The sequence below is a fragment of the Lycorma delicatula genome, chromosome 5, assembly GCF_047948215.1.
Source record: "Lycorma delicatula isolate Av1 chromosome 5, ASM4794821v1, whole genome shotgun sequence".
Taxonomy (NCBI): Eukaryota; Metazoa; Arthropoda; class Insecta; order Hemiptera; family Fulgoridae; genus Lycorma; species Lycorma delicatula.
Genome location: NC_134459.1, coordinates 16321759 through 16335789, shown reverse-complemented (window position 1 = coordinate 16335789; position 14031 = coordinate 16321759).

The following is a 14031-nucleotide window of genomic DNA, read 5'->3' as shown; positions in this document are numbered from 1 at the left end:
GGAAAATAGACAAATTTTAAAACTAATTTTCCCAAATTAAAAAAAAAATCAGTTGAATATTGAAATTAAAATCTATATTTGCTTGAATTAACTTGTTACTATTAGTATATTCGTCCTCGTCCAGACAGAATATGTATAAAAAATTTACTGACTAAACTTTTTAGAAGTTTAAACCAAGTATATAACAATATTTCCCAGCAAATCTCCTTTTTATTAATGGAGTATGACATTCGTACGTGAAATCTGGCTCTTAAAAAGAGAAAAAATTGGATTTTTTCGTTTATATGCAGCAGTTCTAAAACCGAATAAAAATGTAAAAACGCCTATTCAACCACATAATCATTAGGACGAAATCCCTTCCAAATTGAGCGACTGTAACTACATTTCTACTCTTCAGTAAAACGTTTTTTTCAGTAACATATGTTGTACACAGCAACAGAACACACGAATATAAATGTTTTATTGTGTAACAGAAGCTCAGAGCTGCCACCTTCTTTTATAATTTCTGGACAACAAAGTAATTATAATAATTACTCTTTTTCATAACTTTTAATTATAGTAATACAATATTTGTAATTAAATACGTAATATTTCCAATTGATAATCTGTTGAATGGTCAGTATTACTTGAAACCTACCGGTGGAACTCATAATTCTAGAATTATGAGTAGCTAGAATTATGAGTATTCCGAATTATTATCGGAGTAGAAAAATTAACGTATTACTCATAAAAATAAATAATATAATATATTAGGCAGTAATAATAAAATTAATTAAAAAAATGTAAAAAAATATATTATATATTACACGTCCACATATAACTTAACATTTCACATATTACACTTCATATTTAAATATACAGAATATATCACGAAGTCCTTCCGGAACTTTTATAACTATTCTACTCGTGAAAATAATGGAAAATGTTAATATAAACATATGTTCTAAAATGGCGTCGTTTGCGAGTTACGGTTAGTGAAAGATTTCGGTCGGATTTCAGCTACCCCGGTAAAATGAGGTTGCACTAAAATTTTGAAATTAAGGACCAGAATTAATGATTTCTTATGGTTATTAACTTGGAATATCGAATAAATAGGCCCCAGAACCGTATCTGCAGTAGTTTTTGAGTAAATCCAGAGTGAAGATCAATAAATTGGTGTTAAAAAACCCTGTTTTTTATGTTTAACGTACAATAACTTTGATAAATGAGTAATAAACACATAAAACTTTTAAATAAAACTTGTAGAGAATTTAATTTTGAACAAAGTGGTGTAAGATAAGTTGAATAAAACAAAACAAAACTTAGAAAAATTCGAATTTTATTTAGAAACAGTACCTAGACTAAAGGTCATTACACGTACCTGTTTATAATAACTGTTTAAAAGTGATCCCGCCATTTTTAACAAATTTCTTGGCACGCTTGTGTAGTATTTTTGTTGCTCTTTTTAATTCTTTACGGTTGCCCTTAAGTTGTTCAGCCGCATCTATATTGCGGTTAATTAATTCCTCGCGAGAATGTATTTTTGTTTTGTATACTATATTTTTCATCCAACCCCAGACGCAAAAATCTAAAAGTGTTAGATAAAGCGATCTTGGTGCCCAGAATTTGAAACTCTACGACCGATCCATTTCTCAGAAAAATGATAATTAAAATGAGTGGAAACGGCCCAGAGAAGAGAAGTGGGGAGGCGGGCCATAGTGCCGGAAGTATGCTTTATGTGTCGGTCATATAAGAACATTTTCAAGCAGCTGCGGAAATTCTTTTTGAAGAAAATGCAAGTAGACCTCAGTATTTAAGCAGTCAGGTAATATAAACTGTTCATACAGCTGATTGTGAAGAAGACCGCACCGTACATTGACACTAAATCGGTGTTGAAAATTGCCTTTCACCGTTTTATGAGGATTTACTTCTGCCTGTATATGCTTATTCCTTAAGTTGTTGAAACCATCTCGAATGATATATTTCTCATCAGTAAACAAAACATACTTTAGATTTGTATCCCATCAGTTGCAGAACTCCTCTAAGCGAACCGTATCCTTTTTGTAAATCTCCTGTTTGAACTAGCTGTTTATGATAAGGATAAAACTTGTTTTAAGTGTTCTCCAAACCATCGAATGCAAAACTCCGATCCGCTTAGAAACATTTCATGTACTGACGCCTGGACTGCGCTGAATTGCATTGATGATAATTTCATCAATAACGGACAGTGCCTTGTTAAACAGATTATTCGTAGTTGGTAATGTGTTTTCCAAAGATTGGGAAAAGTCACACTAATTCTTTTGGGATCTGGAATCCTGCGATTTGGAAAACGTATTTCATATTCTATTGCAGCAGTTGCAGCATTACAATTACACACGCCCAAACATATCAGCGTATCCCTCTGTTGTAAGTACGGTATTACTCCAGTGGCAAACAGATCACACTAAAACTAAAATTTACAGAAAACCTTGGCTAACGACAGCGCAGTTTACATTATCCGATATACTTAATTTACCTTACAGAATGATTTAAACACTAATACAGTAATGGGCACTGTTGATCAGCTGATTTTATTCTTTTGCCAAATTTGGAATAATAGTTTTTCAATTAATTTATTGCATTTCTATCATTAATAAAAAAAAATTAAAGTAATAATGTACTGTTTCTAAAAAAAATTCAAATTTATCTAATTTTTCTTTGTCTTATTGAACTTATCTTACACCATTTTATTCAAAATTAAATTCTCTACAAGTTTTGTTTAAAAGTTTTACGTGTTTATTACCCGTTTAACAAAATTATTATACGTCAAACGTAAAAAAAAAAAAACGGGGTTTTTATTTCAATTTATTGGTTTCCACCCAGATTTTTCAAAAACTACTACAGATACGGTTCTGTAACCTATTTTATTCAATTTTGCAAGAAATTACTGATTCTGCCCCTTAATTAACGTCCTCAAAATTTCAGTACGACCTCATTTCATCAGGGTAGCTGAAATCCGAGCAAACTCTTTCACTAGCCTTAACTCGCAAATGAAGCATTTTAAGACATACGTTTATATGAACATTTTCATTGTTTTCATAAGTAGAATAGGTTATGATAGTCCCAGAAGAGCTTCGTAATACAATCTGTATATTATCGCCGAATGACTTCGACGGCACGTGGCATTTACTAATCTTATGGTGGCCCTAGAAAAGGCCGTTTTTTGCGTTAGCTCTGAGAAGAGCTGTTGTGTCCGGAAGTTGGTCTCCGACGAGGTCGGGGATTTGCGGCTCGTCCATTGAAGTCCGACCGAGCTTTCCCTCAGCGTCAGTTGGGTCCTCACTACAGCATGGCAGTGGTGGTCCCCAGGGCCCCGCAGTGTCGGGTCGGCATCGGTCGTCCTTCGTCAGCGCGGCCGAGGCGATTCTCTCCGAGCGATCCCACGCTGGGCCGGCTCCTGCGGCTGAGTCCACCGACCAGGGCGATTGAAGATCGGCGAGCTGGAGCTGGAGCGGGAAGGTAGCGTCTACATCCAGCGACTCCCTCGGCAGGCCGGTTAGGCCTGCTGCTCCGGCGGGATGTTGGCATCCGCCGGGAGGTCCCACATTGAGCCGGCTAGAGAACTTCTTCTGTCTTCTTCCACATCCTTCTTCTTGGTCTTCTCCAGGTAGTGACGATGAATTTCAAATTCACTCTCGTGCACGCTCATTTATTGGAGCCTGAGAGTGGTAGGGCTGCAGCACCGCTATGTTGGGAGAATTGCGCGGTGGGAGTGATGCTTATATCCGACCGCGTCCGTATATTGTGCGCCCCTCTCACATCGTTGCTACCGTTATTGCACGCCGATATTAAATTAGACATATATGAGGTACAATTTTGTGCTTTTTTCTTTTCCTTTACTAAATGAATTAAAAATAATTATTTCTATTATTAACAATTCAAAGAAAATAAACAATCTTGGTAAAGTTTTTGCGTTCCACTGAACAATTTTAGCTGTTCAACGAATTTCAACAAGTAAGGTTTCATTACTTTTACAACAAAAGGTTTAAATTTTTTTTAATACAATATAATTCTATAAAACTAATATCTATAGAACAATTAGTAATTAAGAAAATTAATTTACCACCATTTTAGAAATTTAAAAGACTTTTTACTAATTTATTACTAGTTTACTAATTTTTTACTAATTTATTTTGTAGAAGGTATTGTAGCGTGCATATATAAAAAAACTTCATTAAAGTATCTCAAGATTCAATTTATTAAAAAAAAAACAAAAAAAAACACAAAACGGTGGACATAGGGAAATTAAAGCGAGATAAACTTCGTTGTTTATTTTAATGTTTTGAATCAGTCCCTTAAGTGTGGCCAACACATCCAAGAGACGCTTTCTGTATATATTTTATCATCTTATAATAAAAATAGTTGTCATTTCCAATTTTCGTACTGCTTTGAAACATGTTAAGCTGAGTCACTGCAGTTAGTATGACTTGTTTTCTTTGAGAGTGATGGTGTTTATTAGACAGTGAATCTTTGTGGTATACAGTATGAAAGTGCACCTTGGAGGCTGACATCTCAATGGGTTTGATGTACTTATATGAAATAATATATTCAAATCAGTAAAGAAGAAAAATGGGAAATTACCTCACTCCTTAGTAATTCTGCTTGTATACTTGTTTGTTATCGCATCGTCACTTTTTTTATGCAACTTTTTCAGATTTCCAGAGAAAATAAAAAAACATTTATTTAAGATGGAAAAAGTACATTTTTTTAATGAAAAATAAAAATTACAAAACGCTAATAAAAAACAATAAATACCGTATAAATTCATAAACACCATAGTAATGTAAACACAAAACATCACACTTTAGGACGATAAAACTGGCAAATGCTATTAAGAATAGAATTGAAGATATTTTCCTGTTTGCAGTATTTTTACGCCATATGAATTCAGATAAATAACTCTTCAAATGATGACGAGCGGTGCCACGATGTTTTTTATTCCTTTATTTTTCACAATCTTTCAATATTTTGAGTTTGGACTCCTATCTCTGGATCTACGAAATTATATTTGTGATTCACTTTTGCACGATGAAAGTACGCTCTCCAGAATATATACTAATAACGTCTTTAATTCTTCTTTTTATGATATTCAATAGTATTACAGCAGATAGATCAGGCACTATTTTTATAAAACACTACTTTGTCTCACGACAAATGCCACCAAAAAAGGCACTGCTGCGGTAATACTCTGCCAACATTGTTTTTCCGTAAATATACTTTCATCAATTTTTACTATCATTCCTCGTTCTCCGATTTTTGACAAATATCTATTTTGAATAGTATGAATAAAATATTCTCTTATATAATTATTCCAGTCGATTGTAGCGTTTTGTCTCATTTCTAATTGATTTTCACACCATTTCACACTTGTCAATTCATAGCTTTAACAGTATACAAATCTAACGATTTTTACAAACGGTAACCCGCTTCTTTTAAACCAATCATCTTTGCGTAAATATATATCCTTTTTACAATATCTTTTCACGCAGCAAAAACATTGACGTAAAATTGAAATCATATTTATGTAATAAATAAAAATCGTATTATGTAATACCGGCAAAAGACTTTTTTCTTGTAAAAATGATATTGCATTTTCTTCGGTATTTTGTAAATCCCATATTTTCATGATATCTACACTGTGCGTAACCGATAACACTATGTATTCTCACCGATAACGATTCAAACAACATACTAACAAGTTTTCCAAATCAAAGGTTTAGATTTCTATCGTATAATTATTATAATAATATTTTTTTGGGTGACGAACACAGGAAAATCATGTAATTCCTTGGTAATATTATTTGAAAAAGATATTTCTACTTGTTTTACAACATTTTTCACCAAAAAAAGTGGCGGTGCGATAACAATAAGGTAATTTTATTAATACGCTATACGTTATACGTTTTTTATTATACGTTATATAGTATACATATATAATGTTAATTAAACGAGGTTAGCGCGAACGAAGCCAGCGTAGGTTACGTTTGGTTAGGTTATGTTGATACACGTATGATTCGTCAGTACACGAAATCAATATAATCTAAACAAACATAACCTACGCTCGCTTCAGTCGCTAACTGACATATTTTTTGTTCAATATACATTGTAATAATATGTTTAATACGTTGTCTTTTGGTAAAGAGTTGAATAAAAAAAGCGAAAAAACGGGGGTGCGTTAACAAACAAGAAACTCTGCTTGTTATTCTTGGAAATTAATATACCACTTTCAGAAATGACTGGTGTCCTATGATAGATTTCCATTACAGTTTATTTATATAGCACTTATATAATATTTATACAGTTTATTATTACTTACAACCATGATATATACAATAAAATAAGGAATGTTTCTTTTCGTAGGTAGAATTAAAAATCTACCTCAAGAGAGAGAGAGAGAGAGAGAGAGAGAGAGAGAGAGAGTGTGTGTGTGTATTGTTTTAGCTCTTTTTTTTGAAAATTAATTTTTGATAATTAAGAATTTGTAATACATTTGATCAACCAATCGAATACAGTAATATAATCAACGAAAAACCATCTTTAATAAATCATTAAAATAAATTCTATCCGTTTAAAAACTGCACTTGCTTAGATTATGATAAAGTAAAAAAAATAAAAATATTACTCAAAACAGAAAGGATTGTACGGTATAAAGTTATTTTTATAAAAAAAAAGGAATGTTAAAAGAGCGGTAGAATAAAGGCACTGTTTACTTAATTAACTAAATATTTTAATTTAATATTGTTTAAATTGTTATAAAAAAAATCTCCCTATTTTGTTCTGAATTCATACAATTTTTATCTCGGGTAGTCCAAAAAACAAGCATTAAAGTATTTGAAAATATACTTCTCAGCAGAGGGAAATGTAGGGAAATTATTATTATACCATTGGTAACACTGATTATTTTTAACTTTACGTTCTTTTAGTTAAACAGTCAACCATACTTGTTTGGTGAAGTGATTTTTGATAAGAGATGTAAGAGAGTGTTTACTAAAGAAACAAGTTTTTATTTTAGAATATTTATGAACAAGTTTTTGCCTATAGAGGCAAGAATTGTTTTGGAATATGTCGCTTAATGCTTCTGGACAAAATAAGACGAAAATAAAGAGTTTCTTGACCGTTTTCATCAAAATGATGAGTAGTGCACTCTGCTCGTTTTTGAATTTAAAGATTGAATTCTTTGACCGGATAAAAACTGACTGCTATTGTTTACTAGAAAAATATTGTAACAAGACCGGTATGGCGAGCGTTAATAACGGATTCCTGCCAATTATAAAAGTAACAGAAAATGTATTTAACTGGGAGAATCCATAAAGGAACAAAAAGGACAACTCTTTTTGTCAAGTATAGGTCCGGTTTACAATTTTCATTTATTATACTACTCCTTAACACACAATTTACAATACACACCTGTTGTACAATGAGAAGACACCAGGCTTGGAATTTACGGGAACAAAGCCTCGGTCGACTCTTTTCACGCTTCGACTTGGGTCCGATCCTACAGGTAAAGGGACTAACAGTATAAATAGCCCAGAAGACCAGCTAAAAGTACAGTTCGGCGGAAATCCGTGAACCAATCTGCGAGGCGTTACGACGTCGGTCCCGCAAGGGCAGTCCTGCGAGGAGTTCAACAAGGAGAGGCTGTGAGTTGTGTGAGTTCGGTAGAGAGTTCTGCGAGACGTACGACAACGGTTTAGCGTGGAGAGTCACAGGTGTGAGTTTGCGAGACGTCAGTTCAGCGAGGAGAGTATCCCGTTCGATACGATTAAGGTAACGCCACGAGTAATCAGTTATCAAGAAAGTAGGAATGGAATGCAAAGTTGGCAGGAGTTTATTACTCCCTACTCCATCGCAGAACCTGGACAGAGTCCCTTGCTGCTGGATCATTCTAATCGGGCTTGTTTTTTTTTAAAAGGGTTAATTTTAAATGGCGGGTCTAATTTTTCAAATTTTGTTTATTATTATTTAGTGTTTTAAGGACGGATTTAATTGCATTCCAATCCGTTGTTAAACCAGCGTTATCGAACCCATTTTACGGGCCGACCGCGGAAGGCTAGGCTTATAAAGCCTGTCCTCCCGACGTAATTCCCCTTCAGACCGTCCACTGAAGTCCTTTCGGTGCTAACTCTTTAATAGGCTAGCAGGAATACGCCACAACGGGGCACTAGCTATAAGGAGGGAGCAATGCGTCCCCTTTTCCGGAGGAGTCGCAATTGCTGGGTTATTTTGTCTTACTGTAAGTTTTGAAATAGGAAAGGTTGTGTAGAAGCTCTTCATTCGCTTCTGGTATGGCTGCCCTTCAGGACGCATCTCTGCTGGGCTCTGTTCCGGACTCCAGTCCGTGATGTTGAGGCGAGTGGTTGGTCTTCCTTCTTCTTCTCCCTCTTCTTCTTCCGAAGACCTCTTCGTTCTTCTTTGGCCTGCACTTTCCAAGAATTGGTAGTAACCGAAGTTACATACCATTAACCTTGTAATTCCCGAAGCCCCGAAGGGCTGAACGGGGGAAAGTGCAGGTTTCTTCGTTCTTCTGTGCTGTCAGTGGCTGCTGGGCTTGCGACTGCTGGGCTGATGGCTGCTGGGCTCGTTCCCTCTTTCTTCTTTCTTGAAAGGAAAGGAAGGTAATAGGGAACTTACAAATGGTGATACCTATTCGCGATCGCGGTTTCGGGGCGGCGATTTTCTGGAATGAAGTAAACAGTAATTATTCACTCCACGTAATTATTAACCTTCAGACACACGTGTGTCTGAGAAGGGGTTGGGGGGACCGCGTGGCCGCAGTGAAGAAACCATTTGTTTTTGTGGTGGCTGTTGGTATCTGCAACAAAAGAAGCAGAACACACACGAGAAAAAAAAAAAAAAAAAATTTAATTTTTACTTTCCTTTCGACTGGCAGGATGAGACGGCATGACGAGTCGTTCCACATCCACGTTTCTCCCGTTTGCTGAAACAAGAGAAACAGAACAAAACACACGCGGAAAAAAAAAAAATTTTAAATCAAGAAAGTACTATCGGTGAATTACAGTAAAACTATAAGTGTATATCTGGAAGAAATAGTGCAACAGACTTTATTCATAAACTGTTAAGATAGACAACAAAAGGGTTTTACAAGTAAATTTTATAAGATTGTTTGTTAATGTAAGAACAGTGGTTAAAAAAGTTAAAACTAGCGGTTTCTTTGTTAATAGATCTGAATACTAGTCTGTTTATATACCTGGAAAAAATTCCGAACGATTATGTATTTTAAACTCTCTTATGTGTAATCTCTATTTATTACTTACTATTGACATTATTATCACTATTTTGTGTTGTTATTTACATGTAATAATTTTGATTGTTATCTTTGTTGATTACATTATGTATTTTTGTCTGTTTTTACGTCATGCTTATTGTTTTGATTGCCTTGTTTGATGTCATGTAATTATCGTTTACCACACATTATCCTGACTATTATTTAGTTGTAATTACTGTAGTAATACTTGTGTTCATTAACTGTTTTATTATTGTCATTTACTATTATTACTATTGTATTTATCATCATTGTTATTATTATTAATTTGCGTGGTTGTAATTGAAATATTTTAAATCAATAAACTTTAATTATATAATCATTATAAATTGTCAACTACCTCTCAATATCCTGATCGAGTCGGGGCGGAACGCACACCGCGTACACCGACGCGACAATATGTATGATCTGTCGTCTAAAAAAAAAAGAAAAAAAAACATGAAATTAAAGTGACTATCTTACAAAATCAGTAGAATAACAGGAAAGTTAAACGGATTAAATGCGCTACTATTTAATAGTTTATTAATAGTAAATTACGCAACGAGCTTATAATGATAGTCATTGATGCAAAGTACTTTTTCTACGGATGAGAAAATATTGGGGTTATTGATTTAAATCTATGATATTATACGTTGTTAACGGAATAGTTTTTTTTAATTTTTCAAAAAAAAAAAAATATTAAACGATACATTTCTGTGGCAATAGGTAATTGTTCTTAAGTTCTGCCTTTTCTTTAAGATCGATCGGTGTTAAAGATATTTCTTACTCAGAATCCGACGCAATTAACAAAAAGATAAAAAAGTGTAATATAGAAACTTAGTTACGTAGGGGTGTAATTTCAAATTAACCTTTTCTTGTTAAAACTGAATCGGATTAAAATCAAAATAAAAAAACAGTTGATAAATTATAAAATACCCGCTTCTGATCGGTCAGTGCTTTTGATATGTTGAACATCTACATCATAATGAAAATATGGTTCATAATGATCCTCATTATGATACAGGTTCCAGTCAGGTATTTCAAACGTTGTAGCTGTAGAAAAAAGTATATACGGTCATTTCTTGTGAATGATAAAGAGTATTTTCATTTAAACGAATACGTTTATTATATACAGATTGACCGAATTTGGAGTACTTTAAATCCAAACCATTTCAAAATTAATTTTTTTTAGAAAAAACAATTTTATTAAGTATATCATTTTATACGGATTTGAATACTAGATCGCCCATACCGGTGTCACCACTCTCGTACCCGCCTGATCCCGCTTTGATACCCCTTCTCAAGCACCGGCCGGAGCAACATTGCTGCCACTTCATTCGACATTGAATTGGGCTACCACCGGACTAGATCTCTGCACCTAGACCAATTAATACCTTCGATTAAACACAACTATGACGTCACACGACCTTGAACTGGGCTTCCACCGATCAGACTCTACACCTAGACAGATCGACCGCCTCAAGGCACAACCCACCTATGACGTCACACGACCAAGGCAACATCTCTTCACCAACCTGTCAACGTCATATGACCTTGAACTAGTCTTGATCCGGCCTTTTATATCTACTTTACGTTGCATGAATCTTGGAACATTCCATATCAATATATTTTTATTCTTATTACTCTAAACTTGATAACATATTTTTTATTGTAGGACGTAAATTTAATTTAAGCAAAATTTAACATTTCTGAATCATAAAATAAGCTTGATTTTAAATTGTTATTTTATATTTTGAAAAAAAAGAAGTTTTCTTGGATTACTATTTAAAGATGCGTCCCAAATGAAATTTTTAATGAAATTATGAAGAAAGGAAGGATTATTTAAGAACTACTTTGTTCCCTGCATAACAAAGTCCAGGAGTTTCATTATTCCATTTTAAAATCACTATTTCATCAATCCAACAGCCAAAAAGACTGAAAGAATTGACTGAAAAAATTTAATTTGTTAGAAAGTAAACAAGAAATAAATCCACTGTAAATTTATCTAAATCATAAGGTTAAATATAAATTCTAGAAAAAAAAAGTTTTTGACAAAATTTTATAAACATAAAATATATGAGTAAAATATATGTACGTCAGAAAAAGCAGCAAAACATTACGCAAATACATAATTTTACATGCACGCAAAGTATAAAATGTTATAAAGAACAGAATACAAATAACGGCGCAGCATCAAACGACATAGTCACTAATCCTAAAAAAATGGTTTGTGCATGCGCCCGTGAACGTGCGTGTGCATGCATAAATAATGGAAAGAAAGGATATAAATTCTTTGTTTTATCATATAAATATGTCTGATTTCTTCTTTTTTTTTACTAAAAATGTAATGCAATATTTTGCACGTGTCTAAAAAAACTAAAAAAGAAATCTACGATAAAAAATTGCAGTTTGTTTCGATAAGGAAGTATATAACCAATAGCAAGTTTTTTTTTTAACTTTTTCATGTGAGATATTAGAATGATGTGCGATTTGTTTTAAAGAGGAAAAGACGGGAAAAGATGAAAAGTTTAACTTACTTGATAAAAGAAGAGCGTAATTCTTTTATTGTCATTCACAATACATTGCTCAATCATTGCACAATTGTATTGTATGAACAAGGTTATCTTGTATATTTAGCGATTTTCTTATATTTTATAAAGAATAAAGCTTTTTATTTTTTATTTTTTCTAATAAAGGAAATTATTAAAAAAAAACTGTATGTATTTTTAAATATTTTGTGTAAAAATTATTTCTGTATAATAACAAACCAATTATCGACAACCAGTGTAGAAGGAAATTCTTGTATAATAATATGCATATTATTGTTAGTTTTCTGAATTTTTTTTCTGGAGTAAATGAAGCGATCAACAGCCTAAGAAAAACAGGATTGGATAATAAATTATAAATTTCAGTAAATCTACAAGTAAATGTTTTTTTTTCTTGCAATTATAACAGGTGGAAACCGTACCCGCTTTTTAAGCATAACTCAGTCCTCACCCTGCAAGAGGTGCACCATCTCTACAACAAACGACCACCCCAAATAATTGTTCAGTACAATTTTTATATACTGAACAGTGTTATGCACCTCATTTTTCCCCCTTACATGGAATAATGAAGAACGAGAAACAGAAACATTAAACCTGACGAAACCCAACACACACATTATACACCCATTACAATCTTACCCAATAGCACTGCCACAACACGAATTATTGTAGCACCCGAATTTTACATCGCATTTTTTTTTTATGGTAGTACTATAAAAAGAAACATGCACGATACGAACAAACTTCGCACGATATGATACGATACGAACATGCACGCTAGCACCATCACAACACGAATTACTGTAGTACCCAAAGTATACATCATGTATATATATATATATATTTTTTTTTTTTCTTTTCATCATAGCACGATAAAACGAACAGGCACGATACAATACACGTTACGAACACACGACGCACGATGCAAACATGCACGAACATGCACGATACCACCACCGAAACACGAATTACAGAAAAAAAGAAAAGAAAAGAAAATTGCAATCTGGCACGATTACACCACCAGTAAACCATTAGCACTTAAACACGATACACAAAGAATAGGAAACACAAAAATTAGTATAACTAGCTACCCGACACGTTAGCACCACCGCAACAAAGATTACAGTGCACCCAAAGAATACAACCCGTTTTTTTGAGTCAAATGACAACATGCTTAAGACCATTCTATCAATTTATATAGAACAGCTCCTAAGGGTCAATGGTTGTTTTTTTAATTTCCGGGGCCACCTTTAGGTATTGCTTCAGAGGATGAGGTGAATGATTTGTAGGGGGTCAATGGTAGTAGGGCCAACGGTTTTTTTTTTCTCTCAGCTCCCCTGGGCCGGACCGACTTGTTGGTATTACGCCACCCAAGGGAGTGTCTTTATACTCAAATAGGCCTTCCCGCCTACCAGCTATATACTGGCATGGCAGGTCGGCTGTTTTTTTTTCCAAGAAAATGTGGCTCTCTGCATTCTCACATAACAATAATGGAGGCGCCTTCCTTGGTAAAATATTCCGGAGGTAAAATAGTCCCCCGTTCGGATCTCCGGGTGGGGACTACTAAGGAAGGGGTCACCAGAAAATTAAAAAATAACATTCTACGAGTCGGAGCGTGGAATGTTATAAGCTTAAAAAAGGTTGGTAGGGTAGAAAATTTGAAAAGGGAAATGAATATGGTAAATGTGAATATAGTAGGAATTAGTGAGGTTCGGTGGCAAGAGGAAGGCGACTTTTGGTCAGGTGATTTTAGAGTAATTAACTCAGAGTCAAGTAATGGGCAGGCAGGAGAAGGTTTCGTTAACGCGTCTTCCCAAATCAGCTGATTTGGAAGTCGTAAGTTACAGCGTTCAAGTCCTAGTAAAGCCAGATATTTTTACATGGATTTGAATACTAGATCGTGGATACCGGTGTTCTTTGGTGGTTGGGTTTCAATTAACCACACATCTCAGGAATGGTCGAACTGAGAATGTACAAGACTAACACTTCATTTACACTCATACATATCATCCTCATTCATCCTCTGAAGAATTATCTAAACGGTAGTTACCGGAGGCTAAACAGGAAAAAGAAGAAGAAGGAGAAGGTTTCGTGATGAACAAGAAGATAGGGAGGAGAGTGGAGTATTTCAAGACGCATAGCGATAGAATCATTGTAATAAGGATAAAATCAAAACCTACACCGACAACGATTGTTAACGTCTAT